This window comes from Quercus robur, chromosome 4 (genome assembly GCF_932294415.1).
Source record: "Quercus robur chromosome 4, dhQueRobu3.1, whole genome shotgun sequence".
In the NCBI taxonomy this organism is placed as follows: Eukaryota; Viridiplantae; Streptophyta; class Magnoliopsida; order Fagales; family Fagaceae; genus Quercus; species Quercus robur.
Genome location: NC_065537.1, coordinates 44,680,224 through 44,695,227, shown reverse-complemented (window position 1 = coordinate 44,695,227; position 15,004 = coordinate 44,680,224). Strand labels below are relative to the sequence as shown.

The 15,004-nt window shown below is 33.2% G+C and overlaps 1 long non-coding RNA gene across 1 annotated transcript; it reads right to left on the bottom strand.

The window, feature by feature from the left end:
* Positions 1 to 614: 614 nt before the first annotated feature.
* Positions 615 to 3,210, bottom strand: LOC126722129 (uncharacterized). The gene is made up of 3 exons (XR_007653968.1): positions 2,946 to 3,210; positions 2,291 to 2,342; positions 615 to 915 (listed from the first exon to the last, which is right to left on the bottom strand). It is a non-coding gene; the product is annotated as an uncharacterized LOC126722129 (long non-coding RNA).
* Between the last annotated feature and the right edge of the window lie 11,794 nt (positions 3,211 to 15,004).

The window sequence follows — 15,004 nt, the reverse complement described above, 5'->3', positions numbered from 1 at the left end:
GTAAAACACTCTAAACCATAATTAATCACAAACACAGTAGCAATTAAAAGGTAAAGAATAAGGGAAGAGAGATGCAAATACAAAAATAACATCAGCACGTGTTATCGAAGAGAAAATCGAAGAACTCGATAAAAAACTTCTCCACCACTCTTCAAGCAGTCAAATGATCCACTAAAGAATATAGTTGGGATACATGAATAGTAGAAGACCCTCCAAGCCTAATCTACCCAATGCACCTAAGCCCTCCAAACTTCTTACTCCAACAAGGTTACGCCTAACCTTGTCTTCTTTAACTTCCCGGATCCCGCAATAAGCCCATTGCATCAACCAAGTAAATTTGTCATCTCTGAACTGCTTCCCAAGTACCAAAATACCTCCTCACTGATATGGGTATGGTGAGATAAGGATTTAGCAAAATGGACCTATCACACCCCAAACCCAAAAGGGTCTAAAGCATGAGAAGTACATCCTAAGGGTACCTGTAGATTTTTTTCCTTTTGGCAAATCAAAGTATAGGAGATCTATTTTCCTTTCTTTTCCACAGGATAAGAATATATAACCATACTAAAATCTCCACATTACAAGTCAGAGCTCTATAACACATTTACAAACAATAACTAAAAATCATATGCCTCCACATAGAACATGAATATATTACGAAACTCGGATTAAATTACACAAAGTCACAATCTTATCAAGAATAAGGGCCTTAACATCGAGTCTAGGACTACCATGCCAAAGGCTAACAAACCTCAAGCAACCCACCTTCAATAGAATTTATTAAGGTCTTGTTGAACATAGCAAGATCGAATCACCAACCATTTACAGCAAAAGTCTTCAAATTTAACATGGCACTCTAATCATCACCAAAGAAGTAAGCTCCATATCCAAGGTATAGCTAATAAATCTGAAAAACTGTTAAAGGGTGAGATGAGCTAATGCCCAGTAAGTAGCATAATTAATGGGGGTGGGGGAAATGCAAGTTTCATGATAATGAACAGTTTACAAAACATGTTTTAGTTTGGGAAATTGCTAACTGAATACTGCAATATCATTTTCAATAATAATGTAACAAGAATGATTAAATGATGAAAACTATATATTATAATCTGTGAGCATCAACAATATAATTTCCAAAGCCATAATATCTAACACAAGGTAAATTATCACAAATATACCACACTACCACATAGACCGATCAGGGGATCCATTCATTCACAACTGGTATGATATTGGGTCCGTTTGGATACAGCTTATTGTTGCTGAAACTGAAAACTGAAAACTGAAAACTGAAAACACTGTAGCAAAATAATTTTTAAATGTGTAAATAGTACCGTGGGACCCATTTTTAATATTTTTTAATATGTGAACAGTGTCAGCACAGTACATAAACAGTGCATTTACTGTTCATAATAGTGAAATTTGTCCCCCCAAAGTCAACAAAAGCGGGCCAAAAAAAAAAAAAAAAGAAGAGAAAACGCGAACTCACCAAAACGTGGACGCAGACGCCGAGCGCAAACGCTCACATTGTCCTCTCTGGTATGTAGACTCTTGGCCCCATGGACAACAGCCTCACTCATACCCTTAAGGTTTTTCTCTCCCCCCATGGACAACAAAGAGAGCGCGTCAAATAGGGCCTCTCTTGCATGTCGTCTCTTGGCCCCATGGGCAGCAGCCTCACCCATACACAATCAAGGAACCTCTTCCCCCCATAGGCAGCAGGAAAGAACGTGTCATCCAAAATAAAAGGGCACTGAGCTAGATTTAATTCCGTTGTCACAAAGACTATGAAAACCAAATCGGGTGATCACCAGGAAATCGCACATGGCATGGTGTCAAAACCACATAAAGCTCACAGGTATACATTTCCTTTCAAATACATAGTTTATAACCAGATAGTTTCAGAAAAACCTTAAATAATCTAACTTCCACAAAGTTTGTAAGGTTTTCAACTTCATTCTTGTCAAAAAAAATTCTAACAATTTCCCACATAACAAGACAAGATAAGCATCTTTAAATTTTTTAATAGACCATAAAATCCATGATTTCCTTATCAAAGATTAAACAAAAAATGCTCATTTTTCCATATCAACAATTCATGCATTTCCCCAAATGCAATACCAAATATGATGCATTTCCATATATAATCATATCTATATATATATTAAGGTTACGACACAATAGTTTTTAGGAAAATATAGTTTCTATAGGTAGTTTCCAAAAGCATGTCTAACCCAAAAACATTTATATAACATGGTTATTTTTCAAAATCCCATTAAAAGCTACTTACCTCGCAACCGCAAAATTCTAATTCTCCAAGCTCCAAGGAGATTAGCTTTAACCTAAACAATATCAAGTAAACCTATCACAATAAGCATAAAGCTTGAAATCGCATCTAGCCACAATTTAGGAATTGCCAAAAGAGCACTTAATTAGGCAAGCCTAGTATTTAACCTCATCAATAGTAATGTATTTCACTTCCAAAGTTTCTCAACAAATTGATTCACAAGACATAAACTCCAATTTATAAAGTTAACCCATTTAATATCATCTCCAACATTATGACTAACTTCCATAAAATTTACACTACATCATTAAGAGGCCCATGAAAGCAAAATCAAAATATCCTCCAAGACAAGAAATTTAGAACTTCAACTAACTCCAAATAAACCCAATAGCAATGGCAAAATTAGATTTACCAACCATCACATGTTATAACTCAAAACTCATAAATTTTCTACCATAAATAAACCTTAGGTAGTCATCATTAGCACAAACCATATACCCACTCATCAAATAATTCCACCAATACAAAACCCATACATATGAACACATAAATATCACTTCCAATGCTCATAAATCACATGGGTATCATTATTAAAGCTTAGATAAAAATAACCTCAAGCAAAAGTGTGAAACCCACAAAAAAGATTAGAAATTTTTACCCCAAATAAAAAGGATGAAGATGCTAAGAGGTTCCTAAGGATTTTCCGGTGACATTGCCGGAAAAATGATGGTGGAGATGATGGCAAGGAGGTACCGGTGGGAGAGAATGAGAGTGAAGAGAAGAGTGTTTGAGAGAAAAGAAGAAAATAGAGAAGAGAGCAAGGAATGGATGAGCCGGCCAAGATAGAATAAGGTGGATTGAAAATGAGTGGTGGGGAAGTGATGTAGTAGGTGGGGCACGTGTGGTCCCAAAAATCTTACCATTATTACTTTTTTCTTTTTTTTCTTTTTTTTTTTTTTTTTTTAAAGCTGGGACGTTACAGTACCTCTCAAGGATATATCAATGGAGATGGTGAGAGTAAAGAAATTTGGAGAATTAAATGATGAAGATTGTGGATGAGTTAATCTTTTCTTTTTTTAGGGTTTTTCTCTCAAAATTCTCTCTAGAAGATCACTACATTTCGTGGGTATAAGGGTGTTTATAGTAGTGTATGTGAGGAATGTGAAAAGTCAGGTTTCATCCAAATAGGGCATTCTGGCGACTTAGCCTTGAAACTGGAAAGAGTCGTGAGTTTGAGTCGCGAGCTAACTGCCTAGCCAGACTGTATATTTTGTCCTGTAGTGTTCTAGCTGTCGTGACCCTCAGTTCCTTGCATGCTTCACACGTGTGCCACTTTGGCGACTTGCTAGTCGCAAGTCAGTCATGAGATCCAGAAGCGAAACTCCTTTGATTTGCACACATCTTGAGTTTTCTTCACACTTTCTTACACACAACCCTTACATGATTCTCACCTAAATACAGGGTATCTAATTGCTAAAATACAAGCAAATTTGGTACAGGATAAAACCAACACATGATTGAATAAATTCAACCTTACATAGAGAGTGTTTTAGAATTTGGGAAGCATTGGGTATTTGCTAAAATAAGCCGGTGAAGCTTGGCAGATGCAATTGGGCCGACAGTGTTACAGGATCCAGATAACTAGTAAAGACAAGACTTTGAGAAGTCCATTAGTAGCTGGAGCTTGGAGGGCTCAAGTACTTTGGGTAGATTAAGTTTGGAGGGTCTTTTTGGTATCCTTGTACTCCAACTTATTCACTGGTAGATCATTTCGACTTAAAGGGTCACGGAAAGATTTTTTGCCGAGTTTTTCGGTTTTCTCTTCGATAACATATAGTCGTGTTATCTTGGATTTGCTATTGTTTTACCCATTGCCCTTTCCATTTTAGCATTGCACTTATTTGTTTATCCATGCAATTGTTGAATGCTACGATTGATTAATTTGCTAATCACGTATATTAAGTATGTTAAGTATAAAATTAATCAAGCTGTAATTTAAAATTGGGGATCTAAACAAGTAATAGTGTTTTGCACTATTTGAGCTTTCAAAAATTTATTTGAATCCAACCAGATTAAGATGCCCATATCATTATAATCTCAACAACATACTGCCACTGTTCATGCTCGTTGAAAATTTTATTAATAGATTTAGTTGCTCTACCAAGGTTAGGTGACAAATATTTTAAATTTTTAATACCATTTTTATTTTTTAGGCACTAGATTTTTTTTTTTTTTTTTAGAGAGTTTAAATCTATGGTATCCGCTCCTAATGATAATTCTTTATCATCAAACCAAGACACCAATCAGTTTTTGGTGTAAGCAAGAATTGAACCCCAGATCTTTTATACAACCATCAAAGATTTTATCAGTTGGACAAACTGGAACCCACTTTTACGCACTAGATTTTATCAAAAAGGATTGCTGCAAAGAATCCTACTATAGACCAAATCAACTCTATATCCTCTTTCTATTTTCTACATTTTGACCCATACATATAGACCAAAGAATCCCACTTTGAAATTCATGATTAACTGGTATAAATATTAGAAGTAACTTTCTTCCTAAAAAAGAAAAAACAAATCTCTCTTAAATGTTGTGACCGATCAAATTACAAGCATAATAAACGGTAAAAGTAGCAGATAGTAATGCCATAATTATATTAAATAAAATAGTTATGATGACTTAAAACATCAACGGTTTCATCAAAAAATATCATCAACGGTAATGTAATGAGTATAAAGCTGGATACAAATTCAACGGATTACATTTACTGATTCACAGCTATGAACCCATGACATTATATTACATTAAAAGTCATTCTTATCACATTTGGTAAGTTTCTATAACGGTTAGTAAAATGAAATCAAAACATTAAAAGATATTATATTTTGATTTGAAAAAATATATAATTTTTTATAAAAATATCCAACAAACTAACATAAATTTTTTACCTACCTTTAACAACTTGTCACTTAGATTTTGTTGTGAAAGTGTTATGTCAATATTTAAGCGTAAATTGCAAATTACACCCTTAAAGTTTGGGGGTCTTTGGATTTTATACTCTAAAGTCTTAGAATTTTGATTTTACCTCCTGAAGTTTGGGGGTGTTTGGATTTTACACTAATATTTCAGAATTTCGATTTTACCTCCTAAATTTTAGGAGTATTTGGATTTTACAACCCTAAAGTTTGAGAATGTTTAGATTTTATACCCTAATGTTTCAGAATTTTGAGGTGTAAAATCCAAACACCCCCAAACTTTAGGAAGTAAAATCCAAATTCTGAAACATCAGGGTGTAAAATCTAAACGCTCCCAAACTTCAGGGGATAAAATCCAAATTATGAAATTTCAAGGTATAAAATCCAAAAACCCCCCAAACTTTAGCAGAGTAATTTTTAATTTACTGAATATTTAATTTTATAAGAAAAAAATGTTTCAAATGTTTGCTAACTTGTTAAAAAATAATAATAACCTTCTCTCTTGAAATTTAGTTTACTTTGGCATTGACAGCAAAATGAAGTTGTTTTTTCCCTGCACTATTCTTCTTCATCACAAAAAAAAAAAAAAAAAAAAAAAAAAAGTGATACAACCAACAGATCTATAACTACATCTATGTTTTATTAAATGTATGATTAGTTATTTGACAAGAATGTATAATTAGTTATTGTTTGAGCATTTTAATATTAATTAATTAAAATGAATAAATATTATAACATAAATGTAAAGATGTGGGAGTGAATTTGAAAGATGAGAAGTTAGTGAAAATATTTAATCCCACATTAAAAATGAGAGAAACTATTTTATTCTTTTTAATTGTGGTGATTAATGGGCTAATATGAATTGACTTAGATATTGGGTTAGATACATGCACAAGTGGGAGGTAAAGGATGGAGTTGTCAAAAATGGAAATGAATCAGCATTTTGGATCCTCCTACTTGACAATCTATTCAAAATAATTACCATATTCGTTGGTAAGTAAATGGCCCGAATTAATACTCCATTTTTATTATGGAAAATGAAGAACCATTAACCCACTTAATGGACTATCTGTTTGGACCTTTTCATTCTTCAGAAACTCCTTATCTCACCATTAATTGTGTAACTCCAACCCATCAGATTAATATCTCGCAATTGATCTTGTAACACCCACTACATCAGAATAATTGACCTAATTAATTAGATTAATTTGAGTAGTAATTTCGTGAGGCCCATTAAGCCTATAAATAGATTCATTCAGACCCAATCCAAGTTACTACAAAAATACACTAAAATAATTAGAGAGATTCTTAGCAAGAAAGGGTGTTTTTTCTAGTGGAGCTTTGGGCTTAAAGACAAGTCTGAGAAGGTCTATATCAGTTACAAAGTTTAGCCAACCAAGGGCTTGAATCTCCTTAAAGAGAGCGACTGTCGTGCCTTAGTTCAAATAGTGTTGTGTAATTTTTTCTCTTTAAATTAATAATATTTAGAAGTATTATTCAGTTTCTCTTTATGTTATTTTCATTATTATTGTGTTTGCACTAATAGTTATTTAATTCTATTTTTTTTATGCATTCTATAGTTGTTGTCTTACCGATCTTTAAACTATTAATAATGTTTTTATAATACTATAAAATATAGTTGTATTGTATACTAAATTGTTTGGAAGTGATATATAAAGAAAAAAAAAATAGTCATTTTGTTTTTAACTTCCCTACCCACGATAAATTCCTAGTTCTGCTAATGCTGACCCCCTAAAAAAAATACTAAGCAGTATTTTATGTAAAAACACCTGTAGAAACTAAGCAGTATATAATATTAAGACTAATATGAACATTAAAATGAAACTAATGTAAATACTAAGCAGTATTTTAATGTAAAAAAACCTGTAAAAAGATAGCATATATCAACTATCAAGTACGTTGCACTTTGTTAAACTCGTAAAATGATTAAATTATAAAAATTTTAAGCCATATAATATTTATTTGTGCATTTAAATCTTTATCATTAACTTGAAAAAAATACCAAATTATGGAGATTATTTTATAATTATTTCTAAATTTTATCACCTACTCATTTCTATGAAGTATGAACAATAATAAATTATTATATTAATAATTTGAAGCTCTTTAATCTTTTGAAATGTAATTGTGTTCTTGTTAATTTTTTTTTTTTACTTTTTCCCTTCAATTAAAACTTTCTCTTTATTATTTTGATTTTTATCCTTATTTTGATTTTTATTCTACGAGTTTTGAATCTAAAAAAAAAAATGATAAAATAGGAAGCCCCCCCACCGCGGGTCCGCCCTTGCCTATAGTACAAAAAATAGCAATCATTAACAAAAGCATAGCTAAAGTTAAAAATAAAAAATAAAAATCCAATCATTTAAAGCTAATCTTGATTTGGAGGGTAGGAAAAGAAAAACGTTAATATTATTTAATTGTATATCAGTAGGTATTTTGAAATCTTTGCAGTTCGCAAAAAAACAAAAAAGAAATCTTTGCAGTTCATGTTTCTTATTTTTGTCTATAGGATAACATTTTGTATTGCATGCCTGCTGTCTGCTACTATAATGTTTTTTTTTTCTGCTACAATTATTATTATTATTATTATTTAATTTTCATTATGTTGCATACTTTATCTTTAACATATATGAACAAATACTCATCTTCTTCTTTTTTTTGGTAGTAACTAGTAAGTATGATCCGATTACCAATTTATCGTCATCAGCCATTTTAATATATTATTCATCACATTATTTTAGGGGTCTCAAATGGGTGGGTTTGGAGTGGGCATAATTGGGTTGGGTACATAAAACTCATTTACCTATTTATTGTCCATTTAACTAATTACTCTTAACCCAAACCCAACCCAACCTAATTATTATGGGTAACCCCAACCAACCCAATTACTCAATTATCAAAATTATCAAAATGCCACTAAAACTTAAAAATGACTAAAGTACTCCTAAAATTCTCTAAAATTAGCAAAATACCCCTAAATCTAAAAAAAAAAAAAAAGACCAAATATGCGTATAGATACGCACTTCTCATTTTTCTGGCTACACTCAACTAGCTTTTAGTGTAGTAGAACCACTAACACTTTCCAACTAGCTTACGTGTAATACCCATAAAGGGTGAATAAACAAACTATAAGATCCTACAATGTACATCAATGTGTGATACACAGTCTACATATATTATTTTATTTTTATAATAACTAATTGTATTAAAGAAGTTTTAATTAGTTCAATAGCTAAAGATTTTTGTTATTAAGTGTGTGTTTGGGTTAGGATTAAAAATTAAAATTATTTCACTATTCAGCTTATTTTTCCTACTATTCATAGGCCCCACTGCACTTTTTGGCACTATTCATAAGTCCCACTATACTATTTCAACTAACTTTTACTTTTATCTACAGTACTTTCAGTAATAATTTTTCAGTTTCAGTAAAATAAACGATATCCAAACACACCCTTACTAATCACCTTCCCAAAAGATCTCATCATTTAGTGCAAGTGTAGTCTTGCTAGAATGCCAAAATGCCACAACACTCGATTTATTTTGCTAAAAAATTAGCAATTTACTACAATAAGTTTGTACTTATAGAAATTATTGTATTTTGGTGCTAAATTTAAAATCTCTCTCTCTCTCTCTCTCTCTCTCTCTCTCTCTCTCTCTCTCTCTCTCTCTCTCTCTCTCTCTCTCTCTCTCTCTCTCTCTCTCTCTCTCTCTGTGGTGTCTCTGGTTGTGGTTGTGGTTGTGGATCGATTTTGGGTGGCTGATTGGGTGACTATAGATTGGCGGTAGGGTTGAGTTTTGGTTGTTGGGTTGAGGATCGAGGGCTTGTGATTTGTATGGCAATGGGTTGTAGTGGTTGGTGGTTTTTTGGTTTGTTGGCGATGGTTGGTGAACGACGCTGTGTTGGTCGGTGAACAATGGTATGGTGGTTGGTGGGTTCTAATATGGTTTCCGTGGCTTGGTTGCGGTGGTTGAGTTGTGGTAGTGGGTATGGGTCTGTGTGGTTACTGCTTTCTAGGTTGCGAAGAGAGAGATGTGACTTTAGAGAAGAGAGAGAGAGATGAAGAGGAACATAGATAAAAAGAGAAGAGGAAGAGAGAGAAAGAGAGTGAAAAAATAATACTAAATAAATGAATAGCTGTGAATGTAGGAAATGGGATGTAAGATAAGTTGTAAAATTGTGGGTTAAAATAGGTAAAATATTTTTTTGAATCACTAAATATTAAAATTTGTATGTGAATGCTCTAAGATAGAAGGGATGCTATTCTGAAGACTGAAAATGTTTTATGCTTCTTTGGGATTGTAAAACATTTCATTAAATAAATGAATAGCAATTCTGTTTCTAAACACTCAATAATTAATGAAGGGAAAAAAAATTGTCCCACACCAAATTAACGGGCTTAAGATGCGTCCCATTAGAGTACTTGGATCAATTAACTAGATTGGTGAGGGGAAGGATTTTCAATGTGGGTTTAGCCCACGTACTCCTCATGTTCAGCGATCCTTAGGTCCAATTAGACCACGTATTTCTCATGCCCAGTAATCCTCAATAGGCAAATTGTTTGAATTGTTGACTAGTCCAACAAATACTATGATTGAAGTAGGGCTGTTCAAAAAACCGTCCAACCTGATCTAGCTTGAAACTTGAATAGTTACTGTCAATTTTGACCACTAAAAATTGTTGGCAGAAGTTGGAGTGTTTATTTAATATTTTTTAATTCGATATTTACAACCATAAAAGAAAAAAGTAACCACCCCCCCCCCCCCAACTCTCTCTCTCTCTCTCTCTCTCTCTCTCTCTCTCTCTCTCATCATCCCTGGTAAACACCCCTCAACCAAAACTCGATTGTTCTCCTAAAATTGGAGTATTATTGACATTAACAAAGAAATCAATTGAAAGCAATTTGAGAAAGTTCTCAACTTAAAAAGATTGAATCAAATGATGGGTTGACACTTGCTTGTTTTGATATTAACATTTTCTAGAAAATGAATCTTTTTTAAAAAGTATCTTCTAGAAAACTAACTCATTTTTATAAGTTTGGAAGCAACTTTAAAATGAGTTAGAAAATTATATTTTGACTTCTCTTATTTAGCTTGATCTGAGATAAATATATATATTCTACTAAAATTTTATGGAAAAATAGAAAATAATTTTATCTCAAACTAAGCTAAATAAAGGGGATCAATAAATAATTTTCCTTTAACCCTACTTTTCTGATACTACCAAATACAGGAAAACGCAAAAAAATCTATCATTAGTATTAAGAAAACTAATTATTAATCCAACTAAGTCTTTTGTACAAGTTTTTAGTATTTTGGGGGTGAAAAAAGTTGGTAATATTAATAGAGAGATATTATATTCACAATATTTTTACAATATGTTCATAACAAATCATTGGTGGTTAGTTGTTATTGGTTCAAATTTGAACTTAACACTAAAATTACTTTTTTGCCTCAACAATAACAACCGATAACAATCTGTCACTTAAGATTTATTGTAAAAATGTTATAAACATATAATTTCTCTAATACTAATCTAGTTCATGCATCCTTGGCACTCCCTTACAGCACGGGGCTGAAAGAGAAATTCAAGCATCTCCATCCACGACTGGCTGGTTAACAATATATATCTCCCTCATATTCGTGATTTGCGGGCATATTTTCGATAAGGTTACAAGTATAAGACTTAGGACAAGGAGATTTTAAATTATTTTGTGAGAGAATGGAAAAAAATTTGAAATGGTTGTTAACATCATAAAACCCATTGCTAGATCACCTAGTTTACTCCCTCAATTCTTCTTGATAGACTTGTTAAAGAATAATAATAATAATAATAATAATAAAATAAAAAATCTCTTACTTTCCTTCTAGGTAGTCTTGCCCCAAATAATAATTAATAATTTCAGTAAGTTAATATATATATATATATATATAGAAAATATTAACTTATTGTTGGAACCCGTACGTCGTTGTTTGGATAAATTACCTTGTAAGTAATTCCATATCCAAGTCAGTCTAGTTTCCCATATACACGAGAAAAATGATTTCTTTGCACTATAGCTCAATGAAAAACAAAAACTAAAGAAATAAAGAAAAGGGTAGGTAGATAATGTTAGAGAGGATAGATTTTTCATTATTAAAAGCAATGGTTTGATGTTAGAGAGGTGGGATTCCTCATTATTAGTAGAAGACCTCCGATGGAATTCTCCTAACTCACATACCAAAATCTCTCTCCTGACAACTTTCATTCCATTTTATTCCATTCAACAATTGTTCAAAAGTGATTTCAAGAACAACAATACGCAATCCAGTGATATATACTACCATGGATGCCACTAGTAAATTAGTTGAGACCATCTTGTTCTTCTTGTGTCTGTTCCTAGTGGTCGTATTCTTAACCCTTGCTTCCTTCTTCTGCACCCGCTTTCACACCCACAGATACTCGCCACAAGTCGCTAATGCCCGAAACACCGGCACCAATGAAGTAGGCCTTGATGAATCCACCCTCCACAGCTTCCCAAAGGTTCTCTATGGCCAATCTAAACTCAAAAAGAGCAGCTCAACTTCCCCTTCTTGCTCCATATGCTTAATGGAATATAAAGAAACTGACATGCTGCAGTTGATGCCGGATTGTGGCCATCTCTTCCATCTTCATTGCATCAACTCGTGGTTAAGGCTGCACCCCACATGTCCAATATGCCGGAACTTGCCAGTTCCGATTCCGGGCGCTATTACTCCAGTCAATCAATTGCCTCTCTTGGCAACACAACAAGTATGATTAGAGGCATGCAATGGACAATCAGAATATCTTTTGTGGGGGGTTTATGTAATAAAACATTCAGATCAATGTTTATAGGTGATCTTTTTGCCCTCCCTTGATGATTTCATATACAATATAAGCATTGTTATTGTTTGTTTACATTTTGATTATTTATTTTTTTGGGAAAACAATCAATACCTTCCTGAATTGTGCCATGCTGATGTCGGTGTGTTGTAGAGTTCATAGATATCTTATCTTAGAATATATAAAAAGAGTGACTTTGGCTTGATATTCTCATTGGCTGTTTGATATTCTCGAATGTAATCTACACTCCCTTGTATCAAAACTTGATTAGTCTTCACCTTGCCCCCATGCCTCTTATTATTCCGATTTGACCACATCACCCATGCAATTGTCCCCACCAAAGTAAGAGCTCCATCGTCTATTTCCCTGAAAAAAATTAAAAACCATAACAATTAACGAGTCCATAAATTCCAAGAAAATAAGGTTGCTGTCAACACCAAAAAAAGGAACCAATTCCCAAATATCCTTCGCACACCTACAGCCCCATAGAACATGACCAGAGGTTTCAAAACCATTTCTACATTCCTCACATGTGTCATCCCCACAATACCACGCTTCTTGAGATTAGAGAGAGTTGGTAAAATATTTTTACAAGCACACCAAGCAAAGTTTTTCACTATACTAGGAATTGTAAGCTCCATGTTCTTCTCCAAAAGTTATTTATATCATCATCAGAGGATCTGCCACTTGTGTCCTGACGATGTCTTAAATCCATAGCTACCTTGTAGGCACTTCTAACAAAAAAGAAAAAAAGAAAACACCATTGGCTGTGGAATTCCAAATCAAAGAATCATCCGTAAGAGTTGGACTAAGAGGCATTCCCAAAATTAATAACATATGACGGATCAAATCTATGGGGTTGTAAGTACGCCCTTACCATTAAAGATATGTGTGGCTGAACAATTGTAATAAAAAAGTTGTAGATATAACAAGCACACACTACATCTAATTATCGACATGGTGTATTTTTTAGAAAAAAAAGAATGTGCTTATATGGGAGTTTCAGAAGTACTTCGGCATTTTTCTAGGTTTGGGGGTGTAAACATACTATTCTATGCCGATCTATAACACAAGATCTTCAACCCCAATGATAAAGAAAGCTTCAATTACTCTCAAAATAAACATCATCGTCTGTTAAGCTCAACAAGCCAAGAAGCAAGGCCTTAGCCTAGTTTTAAGCCCATTTATTGTTAAATGCCTAAAAGTTAAGCAAAAAATTAACTAAAAAGTCTATTCTCCCTCTAAATTCAAGAGGCTAATCATCTAGATTGACTAATCTGTCTTTCAATTATCCTGGTTTACAACATTGTTATGTTCAGAAATCAAACTTAAGATATTGATTGCGTCAAGTTAAATTCAAATAATGTGATTAAGTTGAATTCAAATAATATCATGTAGATGATTAGGGGATTAAGATTGCATTTCATTTCAAATTGATAGTTGAAAGATAGATTAGTCAATTCGAAGTGACTAGCCTCTTGAACTTAAAAGAGAGAATAGACCTTTTAGTTAATTTTCTGTTTAATTCTCATTAATGTCTTCCACGTACATAAATAGCTAATAATGAAATAACCTCATCACAATCTAATCCTAACAAATAGGAACCAACTCCTATTTAAATTTAAATACAACTTGAAATGAAATGCAATTATAATCCCCTAATTAGCTACATGATATTACTTGAATTCAACTTAAGAACTTTATTTGAAGTTAACTTGAAATGATCTTTATCTTATGTTGTCTGACTTCCAGACATTACATAGACATCTCAAAGTATCTTATGTCATGCCACTCACTTACCCCAAATTACTCTCTTCCATTTTCATCTTGTTGAGAATCAATTCTGGTCAGCTCTCTAATTGGCTAGAACCTTCACCAACCCTAAAAGCTTCCAAAGAACTTTAAATATGACCCTACCTTATAATCATTTCAAAGGATTCGAAAACTCTCATATACTAAAACTCTATCGAAATGTTATTGTTATATACCTTTTTTTCCTTCGAGACCTAAGTAGAGAGGGTAGATTTTGTAAGTGTCTAGCTAATTGAGATTTTTGGCACTCAGCGGCTAGGAAACTAATCTTTCACTCATATTTTGCAACTTTCAACATTACATCTCTCATTCATTTCCATTAGTTCATCTAAAGTTCAAAGCCAATAAACATAGCCTTACCAAAACCTTTTCCAATCCGTTGATCTAAACACACATTGTTGCGATAACAAATTTCAACTGAGGGATCAGTCATCAACTTTATATCTAATCGAGTAAGGCATGAATCTTCTCAGGGGTGGCTCCACATTGAAGCCAGGATGGTCCTTTGACCATCCTGGCTTGGAAAAAAAAATTTATATATAAATTTTAAAAATTTTATAATTTTTTATTCTTAAAAAAAAATAAAAATAAAAAATTGTGACAACCCTAAAATTTTTTTAGGCCCAACATAATTTAACTTTGGACAAAATTTAATAACAAACTTGGTTGTAGATTAAGACTACAACTCCACTCAATATTTTTTTTTATTAGAAGTGAATTTTGACAAATCTGTAAGGTTGAATTTATTCAACCATCTAATTGGCTTTATTCCATGCAAAATTTGCTTGTAATTCAGCATTTAGTAACCCTGTATCTAGGTGGGTTTGTTGTAAGGGTAGTGAGTGAGATAGAGTGAAGATTGCTCAAGAGTGTGCAAGAAAACAGAGTGTCGCGGCTGGGACTCGCGGGTGGACTCGCGGCTGCAAGCCGCCAGAAGCTGCACACGTGCCAAGCATGCTGGAAGATGAACAGTCATGCTAGCTGGAGCACTACAGGACAAAACAGGACAACTGGTCATACGGTTAACTCGCGACTGGATCTCGCGACTTGGTCAAGTCGCGAGCC